General features: G+C 45.6%; 1 protein-coding gene and 1 long non-coding RNA gene across 4 annotated transcripts in view; one reads left to right on the forward strand and one right to left on the reverse strand.

The window, feature by feature from the left end:
- filip1b (filamin A interacting protein 1b) overlaps positions 1-14932 on the forward strand; it is a 326296-nt gene that overhangs the window by 215447 nt on the left and 95917 nt on the right. The gene's annotated exons all lie outside the window — the stretch shown is intronic.
- The window catches only part of LOC140419501 (uncharacterized), a 38280-nt gene continuing 27664 nt past the window's right edge, over positions 4317-14932 (reverse strand). For both annotated transcript variants that reach the window (XR_011945829.1, XR_011945830.1), the window contains exon 3: positions 4317-4530. This is a non-coding gene — a long non-coding RNA (uncharacterized lncRNA). The remainder of the gene's footprint in view (positions 4531-14932) is intronic.

Here is a 14932-nt window from a genome sequence, read left to right on the forward strand (position 1 = left end):
GAGGGTGACCATTTAGGACTGAGATGAGGAGAAGTTACTTCTTTCAAAGGGTTGTGAATCTTTGAAATTCTCTACCCCAGATGGTTGTGGATGCTCCATCGTTGAATATATTAAAGGCTAAGATAGACAGATTTTGAGGCTCATGGGGAATTAAGGGATATTGGGAGTTGGCGAGATAATGGAGTTGAAGCCTAAGGCCAGCCATGATCATATTAAATAATGATGATGTGGAGATGCCGGCATTGGACTGGGGTGAGCACAGTAAGAAGTTTTACAACACCAGATTAAAGACCAACAGGTTTGTTTCGAATCACTAGCTTTCGGAGCACTGCTCCTTCCTCGGGTGAATGAGGAAGGAGCAGTGCTCCGAAAGCTAGTGATTAAATAATGAAGCAGGCTGACGGGGCATGTGGTCTCCTCCAGCTCCTATTCTTTGTGTTCTTACGATCTGAACAATGTAAGAGCAAGTCTAGCTAACGACCTTTAGGTGCCCTGCTGCAGGAAATACGGATCCATTAAATTCAGCAACAGAGAAACCAGTGTAGTGATCTGTATATCTGCCGGTACGTAAAGGGTTACAACTGTATCATAGTGATAGACAACCACTAGATGGCAACACCAGATCCATGTATATAAACTGAACTCAGAGGAGATTCTGTTGTTCTGTTATTTTCTTACCAAAGTGGATAACTTCACACTTCGTCACATTAAATTCCATCTTCTATGGGTTGGATTCTCCGCAGCCTCACGCTGAAATTGCGGCCTGCGCGGGGGCGAAGAGTCCACTTTCACGCTGTAATTGGACCCGGTGCCAGTCCGGCGATTCTCCGGGCCCCGAAAATCGGCGTGACCACGGAGTGCGCCGCGCCGCCGGGAGCCATTGCCAGAGGCCTGCCCAGCAAACCTCCGCTCCGGACTGCCAAATTCCCGACAGTGTGGAACTAACCACCTATTGCCGGTCGGGTTGCTGGCGTGGCGGCTGCGGACTCAGTCCACGGCCGCCCTGGTTGGGGGCCAGGGGAGCAGAGGCCGGGAGGGGGGGGGGCTTATAAACGGCCGGAGATTAGATCTGCGCGGTTTCAGGCTTGGGCTCGCGGCTAATCGGGGGTCTCTTTTCTTAGTGTGGCTCCGCGGTCCGAGTCCGCAATGGAGCCCAGTGCGGCCGCTGGAGGCCGCCGTGCGCATGCGTGGACTCCAAACCGGAAGTGCGGGGGCCCGTATCCGCAGCTAAAGCTGTGAGATTCACTCTGGGTCCCTGCTAGCCCCTTGCAGGGCATTGAATTAATTCATCTTTTTTATAGGAATTTCGGGGGTAAAACTCCACCCTTTGTGCACCGGCATGGGACATAGTCTCATTTTTGGAAAATCAAGCCCCATGTTCTTGCCCATTCACTTAACCTGTCTAAATCCTCTTGAAGCCTCCTTGCATCCTCCTCACAATTCACATTCCCACCGAGCTTTGTGTCATCAGCAAATGTGGAAATATTACATTTGGTCCTCACCTGGGTTCGAATGCAGATTGATTGAGTGAAACAAGGGCTGAGAGTTTCAGACCCCGCCTTTGGTGTGCGGAGGGCGGAGTGGGGGGGGGGGGGGGTGGTGAGGCGGCCAATGAAGAGTCCATTGCTTTTTGGCGGCACTGAAATGTCCTGGTGGCAGGTGGGGCCTGAATATCCTAATAAATTCAAAGGTCATGCTCAAATTTATTTGGACAATCCCAACATCTTCTACATGGTGTTATTTGTATACAAAGATCAATAAGATTGAATCTTATTCAACAGTTTATGTGAGGAATGAGCTTAGTTGTGGAATTAAGCTATGCAAATCAGGAGGATATCATGCTTAATCTTTGGTCTGTTGATTTAATCTGTTCTTGGCAGTAAAATAACTCCAATTGATCTTACAATGATGTGTTAGGAAAGGGAAAAATATAAGCCAAGATCTCCATAACTTTTCATCTGTCCAGTAACTCCAACTGGAAGACATACAAATTTGGATGTTAGGTGAGGAAGGATCATGATACTTATTGGGCATTCACTACTCGCCCTGGTGTCTCAGGAATGACCAGTTGGACAAGTTACCAGAGAGTAGGTTAGGTCTTGTGGCTCAGTGAAAACTGTCTCTACCTTTGAGCCAAAGGTTCTGGGTTCAAGTCTCACTTCAGGACTTGTTAGCAACAGAAGATACAGCTAAACAGATTGACAGTGTCATGGGAGTGTCCCTTTAAGAAATGTTTTGTCTTATCACATGGCTTCAGTGATGTCATTGTGTGGGTGGAGCTGGGCTGTGGCTCTGGTTTTACTTTTGTTTTTGAGCTGGGAGCTGTTTTGTGGCCCTGAGATTTTTTGCTTCCATTTTCACATTCAGCTGCCGTATTCAGACAGAAAAGTATCTTGAAGTGTCTCTCTACTTTCAGTTTAAAAGCTCTCTCCAGATGACTTGATAACTTAAAAGTGATAACGGTTTTCTGGAAGGAATTCAAACCTACTGTTTTGGTAAAAGGGTTTTCTGGTTTATGGGATGTTGTTATTAAATTGAAACAGTTAAGGGGTACTTATTAAAGGTTATACAAGGGTGCTGTAGCTGTGTGAGGTATATATGTTGGTAGTTGATAAAAATGCTTACTGTCTGTGTTTATAAGAATGTTAACTAAATTCATAGAATACACTTTGTTTTTGATTAAAAGGCCTCTGTTGAATAACACCTGAAATGTAGACCATTGTGCTCTCCGTAACCAAAATTAATAAATAGCTGTAAGTCAGATGAACTCTATGATATACTTTGGAGTTTTCTAAATCCTGGCCCATAACAACAGGGAAGATGGTGACATAGTGGGAATGTCACTGGACTAGTAATCCAAACGTCCAGGAATTGGGGTCAAATCCCACCAAGGAAGCTGATGGAATTTTAATTCAATCTAGAATATAAAGCTAATCTTAGCAATGGTGACCGACAGCTATTATTGATTATTATTTAAAAAAACATCTGGTTCACTAATGTGCTTTAGGGAGTTAATGCAGTATTTTTCAAACTTTTTTTTCCGGGGACCCATTTTTACCAACCGGTCAACCTTCGGGACCCAACCCAGCCGATCTTCGCGAACCTGGCCGGCCGACCTTCGTGACCCACGCAGGCCGACCTTCTCGACCCACGGCGGTCGACCTTCGCGATCCACCATTTTCTCTTACCTTGTTTGCTGTTGACAAAATGGAGGAATCGCAATCGCGCCCAAAGCCCGTGATGTCAATGTTCGGGGGGCGTGACCTGCTCTCTGCCTCCCTTTAGGCAGGAAAATTACATAGAATTTTATTTTCAAATCTTCTGCGTCTCCAATTGCGCAAATTTGTGGGCAACAGCCACAGCAGCCAGCTTTTTTTATACAAATTCAGGGGGGTTTTATTTGATAAAATTTAACAGGAAAAAAATGCAGAAACTGAAAATGTTTTCATCCTCTAGAAATTGGAGGTTCACCAAATTTCACCCAAACATTACAATTAAAAATGTAAAAAAAATAAAAGACGCTTAAAAATCAATTAATTGATAAAGCTTCTAAATACAACCTGAAATGTTTAAAAATCAGATTTTAAAAGTTGACATCTCTTGGTTGAAGTTACAGCTGCGGTGAAACTATAATTGGATCACTCACCATTCTTGGCGTAAGAGACTTCCACTTAATCAGCATCAAAGTTCAGAAAGCAACCAATCACATCATTCTCCCCAAACGTTTTGCAGCCGCATTTTAACAATGCCGGCTTCTGCAGTCTTCTAAAAGCCTGCGACCAGATTTTTAAAAATGCGGCTGCACTGCGCATGCATGCCCGCTCATTGGTGCGCATGCGCAAAACTCTGCGCATGCGCACCGATGAGCGGGCACGCATGCACAGTTCGGCCGCATTTTTCTTATATGTTCGTGGCCATTTTAATAATGCGGAGGATTCTGCCGCATTATTAAAAGCCGGATGCTGCGGCTGTTGCACGCAGATTTGCGCGATCTGGAGCGCCGCGACGGACAGCTCTGCGACACTCCCGACACCCGTGACCCACCTGCGGGTCGTACCCCCGACTTTGACAATACCTGGATTAATGCACGGTCAATTCCAGCCCCACTTGACCCAGAGTCGCAACACAAGTGAAATTAATAAATAATTCTTATAAAAACACTCGGAGTCTTTGGCCCTTGTCTGCCAAATAACTAGGTTTGTAAATTTGAACACAATTAATTTTATGTTAACAATAACTATAATTAAATATACAGCAAATATTAGGTTAACTATTATTGATTCCTACCCCCCCCCTCCCCACACTTAAACTCGCCTCACCCTCTACAGACACACAAGACAGACAAACACAGAGGGAAAAGAGGGTTTGAAAATAATGATAAAAATAAAAAGGAAAATAATCTTTGTTTCAGATGGTTGTCTTCTAGCACACCTTTCTTCAATTTATACTTTCAGTTTGAGGTTTCTGCTTTCAATCGGTATTGATTTTCACTGTAGATTCATTCAGGTCTCTGTGCAGCTATGCACCTTTCTGGAGAAAGACAAGAGAGAAAGAGAGAGAATAGCTTCTTTCCTTTGAGTGTCCAGGACCCAACTGTCCTTCCTTAGTTCTCTAAAACAAAAAACATCCCATTCAGGCAGGATCCAATCACCGCCTTTTACCAGGCAGAGCACGGTCTTTTAACCAATTCATTGGCCACCAGGCAACAAATTGAACAGATCCCACCGATCTCTCAGGTGCCGGAAAGTCTGAGTTCTGCTGTCCAGTTGCTAGTACAGTGTTCTGTTTTGTAACTTTTGAGTTCCTCATTTTCCCTGCTCGACTTAAAGTCTGCAAGGGTCCTTCCTGTTGATTCCTTTGGGCGGGATTCTGCGGTAATCGGCGGGGCGGGCAACTCCGGCAGAATCCTCCGCAGCTTCAGGGGCTAGGCCGGTGTCGAAGTGGTTTGTGCCACGCTGGCCGGCGGGGAAGGGGCTTGGCGCCACGCCAACCAACGCCGAAGGGCCACCGCCGGCAAGCGCGAGTTGGCGCATGTGCGGGAGCGCCACGTCATCCCAGCGCATGCGCAGAGGGAGTTCATCTCCGCATCGGCCATCGCAGAGGACCACAGCGGCCGACGCGGAAGAATAGAGTGCCCCCACGGCACAGGCCCGCCCACGGATCGGTGGGCCCTGATTGCGGGCCAGGCCACCGTGGGGGCACCTCCCGGGGCCACATCCCCCCGCGCCCCCCCGAGGACCCCGGAGGCCGCCCGCGCAGCCAGGTCCCGCTGGCAAATACCTGGTGGATTATACGCCGGCGGGACTGGCCAAAAACAGGCGGCCACTCGGCCCATCGCGGGCCAGAGAATCGCCGGGGGGGGCCGCTGCTAGCAATTCCCGCCCTCGGCAAATCCCCGGCGCCGGAGAATTCGGCAGCCGGCGGGGGCGGGATTCACCCCGCCCCCCCGTGATTCTCCGACCCGGCAGGGGGTCGGAGAATCCCACCCCTTATTTCCCATTTCTTTACTTTTGCTGTTATCATTTTGATCCATGGATGCTTAGTGGACATATACATGGACATCAACAATAAAGAAATGGGGAATAAAGGAATCAACAGGTGTAATCTGCCATCTTTACCTGGTCCAGACCCACGACAATGTGGTTGACTCTTAACTGCCCCTTGAAATGGCCTAGCAAAGGGTGGCACGCTGGCGCAGTGGTTACCACTGCTGCCTCGGGACTGCATGGTGGCACAGTGGTTAGCACTGTTGCCTCACGGCACCGAGGTTCCAAGTTCGATCCCGGCCTTGGGTTACTGTCCATGTGGAGATTGTACATTCTCCCGGTGTTTGCATGGGTCTCACCCCCACAACCTAAAGGTGTGCAGGGCAGGTGGATTGGCCATGCTAAAATTGCCCCTTAATTGGAAAAAAAAATTTCAAAGAAAAGAAAATGGTCATGGGCAGTTAGGGATGATTGCCAGTGGGGGAGGCCGGGAGAGGAGGAGCCCCAATACCTACGTGGTGATGAAGCGGGTGGAGTTCCACATCAGTTCTGATCAGAGTGCCCTTTAAAGATGGCACACCGATCTCTGTGGAGCTGGGTACCAGCTCTATCAGGCCCTGCCCCACCAGAGTGACGGTGTAAACCACGCCTACTCATTTTATTTCTTTAAAGAGGCTCAAGATCGGGAGAGAAAACTGGTCTGTGCAACTGGGGAGCGTTACACAACAGTTTTCAGTCCAAGCCTGACACTTTTGAAAAAATATGGGAAGATTCCACCTTAGTTCTATGAACCAGCTGATATTTTACTGCGATAAGTTCATGCAAAGCAACAAAATACACAGCAATGAACTGTATATTATGTAGTGCAAGTGGGTTGACAACTCTAGCAGCAAATTAAAGGGGCAGTTTTAATTGCTTGTGTAGGCTGCACATGGATGTCACTCTCTTGTGATCTAAGCTAAACATGCCCAACTATAAAGTCCCTTAACAAATCCGATTCTTTGCCAAAAGAGATAGGGGAGGGGGGGAACGTGGTGGGGGAGATGGCATCATAACAACTTGGATTTATATAGTGGCTTAAACATAGAAAAATGTTCCAAGGTGCGTTGCAAGAAAACAACATGAGTAGTGAAGCAGCTGGAGGAGATGGTGAAATATACAGCCGAAGATGCATGGTGACTTCTGAAGGTGGAGAAAGATGTTGCAAGGCAGAAATAGGAGCAGGAGTAGACCATTCAGTCCCTCAAAGTTGTTGTGCCATTCAGCCAGCTCCATTGATCCGCCCCATAACTCTATTTAGCTGCCTTTTCTCCATTATCCTTGATATTGTTACCTAACCAAAATAAACTATCAATCTCAATCTTGTAAATTTCAATTCACCGAGCTTCCACAGCTTTTTGGAAAGGAGAGTTTGATTTCTCCTGTCCTTGGTGTAAAAAAGACTATTCACGAATTCCACTCTGAAAAGGCCTAACTTTAATTTAAGTCTATGCCCCTCTTTCTGGGTTAACCCACAAACAGGAAATGCTTTCCCTGTATCCACTCTGTTGAATCCTGTCTTTTTTAGTTGCAAAAATATAATTTATTTGTGAAATATCTGAAAGGACATCACAAACCTTAGAAAATGGCCATTACAGAAAGTGCAAAGATATTCGAGTTTTCTGCACAGATCATGTTTCACCCTGAGGTGCTTCAAAAGAATATTACAGACATTTAAAAATGTTCATTACAAAAAGTGCAATGACATTTAGGTTGTTTACATAGATCGTTTATTTGCAAAAATATACATTATTTGTAAAATATCTGAAAGAACTTTGCAAACATTTCAAAATGGCTATTGAATTCTGTCACCATTTTAAACCATTGATCAGATAACCCTTCAACCTTTAAATTGCAACTGCACAATTATATTTATATTCATCTAGTGCCTTGGATGTCGCAAAATAGCTCAAGGTACTTTGCAGGGATATTATAAAATAAATCATGACATTGAACCACATAGGGACTCATTAGGGCAAATATTTGATCAAAGAGGTAGGATTATAAAGATGATCTTAAAGGATGAGAGGGAAGTAAAGAGGGAAAGTGTTATATTTCATTGTTGCCGCAAAGAAAATAGGTCTGGAGGTGCCCACACTCTGGATTCTTGTAAAACACGATGAGAGGTTTATTAAGGGTGTTGCTCAATACAATCAAGATGGTGATCTGCTCAAAGCCCATGCAAACACTCTGCTGACATCACTACACATCATTTGACACATAACTAGCAGGAATGTATTTCCTGATACACAACACCCCTCCCTCTCCACTTCATTAGTGCGACAACAACAATTAATATTTACAAGAGATTCCCTGTTATGTCATTTCTATACAATATACACAATTAAATAAGACAGTCTCTGTGGTGGACATCTATTCCTTTTTGGTAGGATTCGGCGTTCTTGAACTCGGCTACTTGGGACCTTGTAAGTGTCCTAATTCCTTTCTGTAGAAGGTACTTCTTGTGTAGTTATTTCAGTGTCTGTCACTATAGGCATTGAAAAGTCTTCAGAAACAGATCTGAACTCGTCACTGTCTCTGCTCTCTGTAACAAAGTATTGTTCTCTAGATCTTTTAAGGGTGGCAGCTCGGTAGCATAGTGGTTAGCACAATTGCTTCACAGCTCCAGGGTCCCAGGTTCGATTCCCGGCTTGGGTCAATGTCTGTGTGGAGTCTGCATGTTCTCCCCGTGTGTGTGTGGGTTTCCTCCGGGTGGTCTGGTTTCCTCCCACAGTCCAAAGATGTGCAGGTTAGGTGGATTGGCCATGCTAAATTGCCCTTAGTGTCCAAAATTGCCCTTAGTGTTGGGCGGGGTTCCTGGGTTATGGGGATAGGGTGGAGGTATGGGTTTGGGTTGGGTGCTCTTTCCAAGAGCCAGTGCAGACTCGATGGGCTGTATGGCCTCCTTCTGCACTGTAAATTCTATGATTCTTTCAGAAGTTTCTGCAAACTCACTTTGTGCAGCAAGTAGCTGATCAGCACGACATCGCCAAACTCTTTAATCATCTGTACGGGTATGATATTGGACCTGTCTTCGCGGGGATCATAGCTGGTACTCATTTCTTGTTAGTGGTGTACTTCCTAGCTAACTCTCTCTCCCTGGTTAAATACTAGTCTTTGAGAAGTTTTCTCCCTCCTAGCAATTTGTGCTTGTTGTTTTGTCGTTTTACAGTCTCTGAAGTATCAGGTGGAGTTAACAAATCAAACAGTGTTCGTAGTTTCCTCATAAATAACAGCATTGCTGCTGATCTTGGTGTGGTGGCATGTACAGTGTTCCAATAAGATGTTAGAAATTTGTTTAATCTTCTTTATAATGTTCCCTGGACGTTTGATACTTTGATAGAATGCTTTAATGATTGCGCAAAAAGTTCAGCCGACCCATTCATTGCTGGATGATATGGAGCTGACTTGATATGGTGTGTACCGTTCCCTTTTAGGTAGTTCTCAAATTCCTTCAAAGGAAACTGCATACCATTGACAGTCTGCTCCAAATCTTGTGAATATTTGTGAATAGTTTTTCAAAAGTTTGCTCAGTCATAGTTCTTTTATTAAAATAAATTTAGTGTACCCAATTCATTTTTTTTCCCAATTAAGGGGCAATTTAGCGTAGCCAATCCACCTATCCTGCACATTTTTGGTTTGCGGGGCGAAACCCACGCAAACACGGGGAGAATGTGCAAACTCCACACGGACAGTGACCCAGAGCCGGGATCGAACCTGGGACCTCGGCGCCATGAGGCTGCAAGGCTAACCCACTGCGCCACCATGCTGCCAACAGCGTAAACAGTTTGTACTTCCCCCCCCCCCCCCCCCCCCACCCCACAACGTGACAAACAGCCCCTCAAATAAAGCCATAAACAGCCTCCACCGTACCTCACAGCCCTCCTCCGAGCCCCTTGGGGCAAATTTGATTTTCTCCAACCCAACCTGAGAAACTTGTATAAGTCGCCCAACCATGCCATGACTCTTGGCAGAGTAGCCAATTCAAAAGTATCCGTCGCCAGAGAATCAGAGAGGCAAAGGCCATGACATCGGTCCCTTACCCTCCAGCAGCTGCAGCACCTCCAATACCCCACAGGTTGCCACCATAGGGTCCGGCTTCACCTCAAACCCTACAATCCTCGATAGGTTCCTAAACATCGCATCCCAAACATTCTCCAACTCCTCACACCCCCGAAACATATGATCATGGTTTGCTGGCGCCTCCCACACCTCTCGCACCTGTCCACTATCTCTGGGAAAAACCCATTCATCTGGACCCGAGTCATGTGGGCTCTATGCACATCTTAAAGTGTATAAGACTCATCCTTGCACAGGAAGTAGTTGAGTTCACTCACAGCATTACTTTGCACCAAAGCCCCCATCCTATCTCCTTCCTCAACTCACCCTCCCACTTCCTCATAATCCTTTTTACTAAGGTTGTGCTCTTCTCTCCCAACCACCCATATATGTCCCCAATCCTGCCAAACCCCCACCCACTTCTTCTGGGAGCAACATTTTCCCCAGAAATGTACATTTGAGTACCTGAGGGAATGAAGGCAGCTCCTTGCGCGCAAAGATCCGCACATGCCAGATTCTGAACTCACTCCCCCTGGTAGCTCGAACTTCTCCCGCGTGGTAGCTCAAACTTCTCCCACAGCGCCACTAGCACAGAAAACCTGTCCTCCACAATCATGTCCCTGACCCACACTAACCCTTCCTCCCTCCATCTCCTCTACAACCCCCCCCCCCCCCCCCCCTCCCACCACCCTCCATCCCCAGTGTAAACCGATGATTCCCACACAGTGGAGTCAGCACAGACAGGTGACCCAATTTAAAGTGCCTCCTCAGCTGGTTCCAAATGACTCCACCACCGGACTCTCCGTGTACTTCCTTGGAGTGAATGGCAGCGGGGCCGTTAAAACGGGCCTCAGGCTCGTCCCTTCGCAAGACCACTCCTCTAAACTGACTCAATCTGCCCCTCCCCACCATCGTCCCACCTTATCATGTTCACTGCCCAATAATAACGCAACAAAGTTGGGAGCGCCAGCCCCCCTTCCCGCCTCTGCCTTTGCAACAGAGTCCTATTAACCCTCGGCACCCTCCCGGCCCATACAAATTCCAAGATTAACGCATCTACCTGCCGAGAAAAGGCCTGGAGGAGGAAAACCAGTAGGGACTAAAACACAAACAGGAATCTTGGCAGTACGTTCATCTTTACCATCTGTACCCTCCGCACCAATGTCAGGCTCACTGTTTAATGTCTTTCTTAACCTCCTCCAGCAACCCGTCAAGTTCCACGTATGCATCGTGGTCCACTCATGCATTACCTGGATCCCCAGATACCAGAACCTCTCCGTCAGCATTTTAAATGACAAAAATCCAGGCTCGTACCCCCCTGAAGCCTTGACCAGGAACGCCTCGCTTTTTCCAACATTCAATTTACAGCCCTGAGACGGCACCAAACCTCTCCAGTAAACCCATGATTCTGCCCATGCGAGCGGGTCCGTCACAAACAGCAACGGGTCATCAACATACAATGACACCTGATGCTCCCTGTCCCCTTCTCATTCCTCCGCCACTCAGCTGAGGCCCAAAGTGCCATCGCCAAGGGCTCCATTGCCAGTGTGAATAGCAGTGGGGAGAGCAGCCACCACTGCCTTATTCTCCAAATGCCCCAAGTTTGTCTCATTTGTTCGCACATTTTCCATGGCGGATGCAGACAGCAACCGAACCCATGCCACAAACCTCAGCCCAAACCCAAACCTCCCATGATTTCTAAAAAATACCTCCACTCTACCCAGTGAAAGGCCTTCTCCACATCCATTGACACAATCACCTCTGGCAACGCCCATCCCCGACGGGGTCATAATTATAATTCCCACAGAACTCTTTCTTTGCCAGAAGCCCTGAATCTAACCTCCACCCTGGCCTCTGCGCTTCACCCGAACCAATTCTCACGTCTAGATAGTGCGGATGTGGTTCAAAATCACTATTTCACCATAATCCATCCTTTTAATAGTGCAACCTCTTCAGTGTACGTCCTTAAGATCACATTTGACAATTCTAAAGGCAGATGCTTCAGTTTTTGATGATAAATTATCTCTGGTATTAACAATACTGCTGGAGGCATATCCACTTCTGTTTTAATTTAATCACCTTCAAGTTTTGGATATGCCCAAAACCCTTGTTGGTCTCCCTGCATTGGCAAGACACCTAGCTTAACTCTTGCAGTAGCTCAGTTTCAATTTTCTTTTGAGTGATCATTAGCTTCATCAACTGATTTATCATCATGACTAGATTATTTACTTGTGCTGTTATTCTTGCACTCTCTTGGTATAGATGTTTTCTGAGCCCAACAAGCCTTGACAATATGGCCCTTCTTGCCACAGTCTGTGCATGTATTCAATTTACTCCAGTATTCTCCCACTGAGTGTCCAACCTGTGTACAACCGTGAAATGGTTACAACTTTGCAGTCCTGTTCCTTGAGGTATCCATTAAGTGGATCTTTGCTCCAGTCCCAGTCTGCGAAGCTTCTCTTGTTGCAAGCTCCATAGATGTGACAACTTCTACAGTAGCTTTTAGAGTAGCTCTGTCTGAATTTTTTTACTGAATAACCCACAAACCAGCCTGTGTGGAAGAGTATTATCAAATGGTATACCAAATTCACAATATCTAGCTAATCTTCTTAAAGATGTTACAAACGTCAAAAAGGTTTTACCTTCTTCCTAACTACAGCGGTGGAATTGTAACCTTTCTGTACTCAATAACTGTTTAGGAGAGAAATGTCCCCCTAAAATTTTAATTACTCCTTGAAGAACTTGGGTTTTGCTGGGTCAACAAGATACTGGAGCAGCATAAATGTTTTATGGCCAACTAAGCTGAGAAATGTTGCGACCTTTTGGTCCTCCGTTGTCTGATTAGCTATTAAAACAATTGGAAACTTTTATATATGAATTCCATGTTTCATAATCCTCATCAAATGTGTCCATTCTTCCGACCACTTCTGGATCCTGGCTCCGAGGGTCTACACTTCCTCCTTTCTGACTGTTGGAAAGTATGGCACAAACAATCCCTTGAACAAGATGCCAGGGAATCTTTCCCCTTGTATGCCTGACTATTTTGCCTTTTTGCCCAAGTAGTGGCCCGTTCAGAGGCAGCGGACTTCGAAATCCCCATTCCCCGCAGCCCATGTCGCTTCACCACGTGCACGGTGGCTGCAGCCCAAACCCCACTCAGTTCAACGCAAGCAAGTCTTCCCCGACTGTCAGTCTTCTTACTCACAGTTGCTGTCAAACACTTCTGTTAAACCTTCACATCAGTGGCAGTGCTTTGCCCGATGCTGTGTGTGCGAGTATGGAGTACAGTCCCCTGAATCTTCCGTTGCCCCCAGTGCCGTCCCACGGTTAGTCAACAAAAATCTTCTTTCCAGCAAATTTATGACACAATTCTCATTGTTAGTTTTCTCTCCTGTTATATTTCTTTGTTGCCACAAAGAGAAAAGTTATGGAGGTGCCCACACTTTGTATTCTTGTAAAACACAATGGAAGCTTTATTAAAGGTGTTGCTCAATACAATCAAAATGGTAATTTTCTCAAAGCCCACACAAAAACTCTGCTGACATCACATGATGCAGAATCAGCAAGAATGTATTCTCTAATACATGACAGAGAATATGTCTAGACAGCTTAAGAAACAGCCACCAGCGGTGGAGCAACTAAAATCAGGGATCTTCAAGAATTAGAGTAGTGTTGGCAGGTTATGAGTGCTCATTGTATATAAATTGTGCTTAATTGTATGTAGGTGGTGGGCATTAACTGGAGATTCACATAGGTGCATGCTTAAATGGGATGTAGGTCAGTGAGTGAAGGGGTGATAAGGAAAATGGGACTGTATGAGTGAGGACACAGGCACCTGAGTTTGGAGTTTACTGAGGATAGAATGTGGTAGGTAGGTTAGGAGTGTGTTAGGGGCATGGATGAGGATTTTTAGTAGCAGATGAGCTGAAGTAGGGATTGAATTGGGTGATGTTACAGAGGTGACAATGGATAGTCTTAGTGATGACATGGATATGTGATCAGAAGCTCAACTAATGTTACCTGAAGAACTTGGGTGCCCTTTTGGAGAGGTTCAGAAACCACTTTGGGAGAAGTTTTTTTTCTTTATTTGTTCGTGGGATGTGGGTGTCGCTGGCTGGGTCAGCATTTGTTGCCTATCCCAGAGGGTATGTAAGACCCAAGCACATTGGGTCACATGTAGGCCAGATCAGGTAAGGATGACAGATTTCCTTCCCTAAAGGATATTAGTGAACCAGATGGCTTTATCAACACTGGTTTCATGGTCGTTATTGGACCTTTTAATTGCAGACTTTTATTGAATTCAAATTCCACCATTTGCCCTGGCGGGATTCAAACCCATGTCCCCAGACCCAGGGTCTCTGGATGACGAGTCGAGTGATAATACCACTACACCACTGCTTCCCCATGAGATACCCTTTGGGAAATGTAAGGTGCCCTTTAGGTTTTGTAAGAGTAGACATAAATGTGTGTAAAAGGAAGATAAATTATGTGGAACTGTCAAGGCATTTAAATCTCCCATCATTTCAACTTAAAAGTTTGCAGTTTTAAAAAAAAATGTTCTTGCAATTTTACTCTATCTGTGGACATAAGCCTGAGGGTTATCATTATAGGATTAGTGCTGCATGACTGATTCCACAACCTATCGTTATCACAGTGAGCCTGTCAGTTCACAGATTGATTGACAGTTCCAAGTTGTTATAAAATCTTTGTTTCGGGACCATGAATACAAATGTGTGTTTTCATGAGGGAAAATAAGTTGATAGAAACGTTTGCTTATACAATGGATTATGTTGTTGAAGGAATTTAAATGTATTGAATGTTTTTTTATGAATGAATGAGAATGTTTTGTTTAAATGTAAAGTTTGCAATATTGACTAAGAGCTTTATTTTATTTAATCTCTGCAGGCCCCTGGTAGATACTGGGTGAGTTGACATGGATCATGTCAGGACAAAGGGTGGTGGGTGAGGACATAGGTTGATAGTATTAAGAGTTATAAAATTTCATGGGGATAGATAGAAGGGCAGAGGTTGGCATGGACATTATCAGGTATCATTAGGGTTGGATGGAGGGGCATGAGTTGACATGGATGGGGAGTGGGTGGGGAGATGAGAGGTATGAGTCATGAGGGTTAGAAGGCTGTTTTATGTTTTATTTTTTTTCTTACAATTCCCCGAGAACTGAGGCTGGCCTTTCACACAACCGGTCTCTGCACCGGACTGACCTTGTATGGAGTTTGGAGTTCCCATCACTCCAAACTCCATACCCCTACTGATCTGATTGGTTATAGGCTCTCCCACAGTACGCTGTAGAATGAATACGCAGGAAGAAAGAATGAGAGCTTGTAAGA

This window comes from Scyliorhinus torazame, chromosome 1 (genome assembly GCF_047496885.1).
Source record: "Scyliorhinus torazame isolate Kashiwa2021f chromosome 1, sScyTor2.1, whole genome shotgun sequence".
NCBI lineage: Eukaryota > Metazoa > Chordata > Chondrichthyes > Carcharhiniformes > Scyliorhinidae > Scyliorhinus > Scyliorhinus torazame.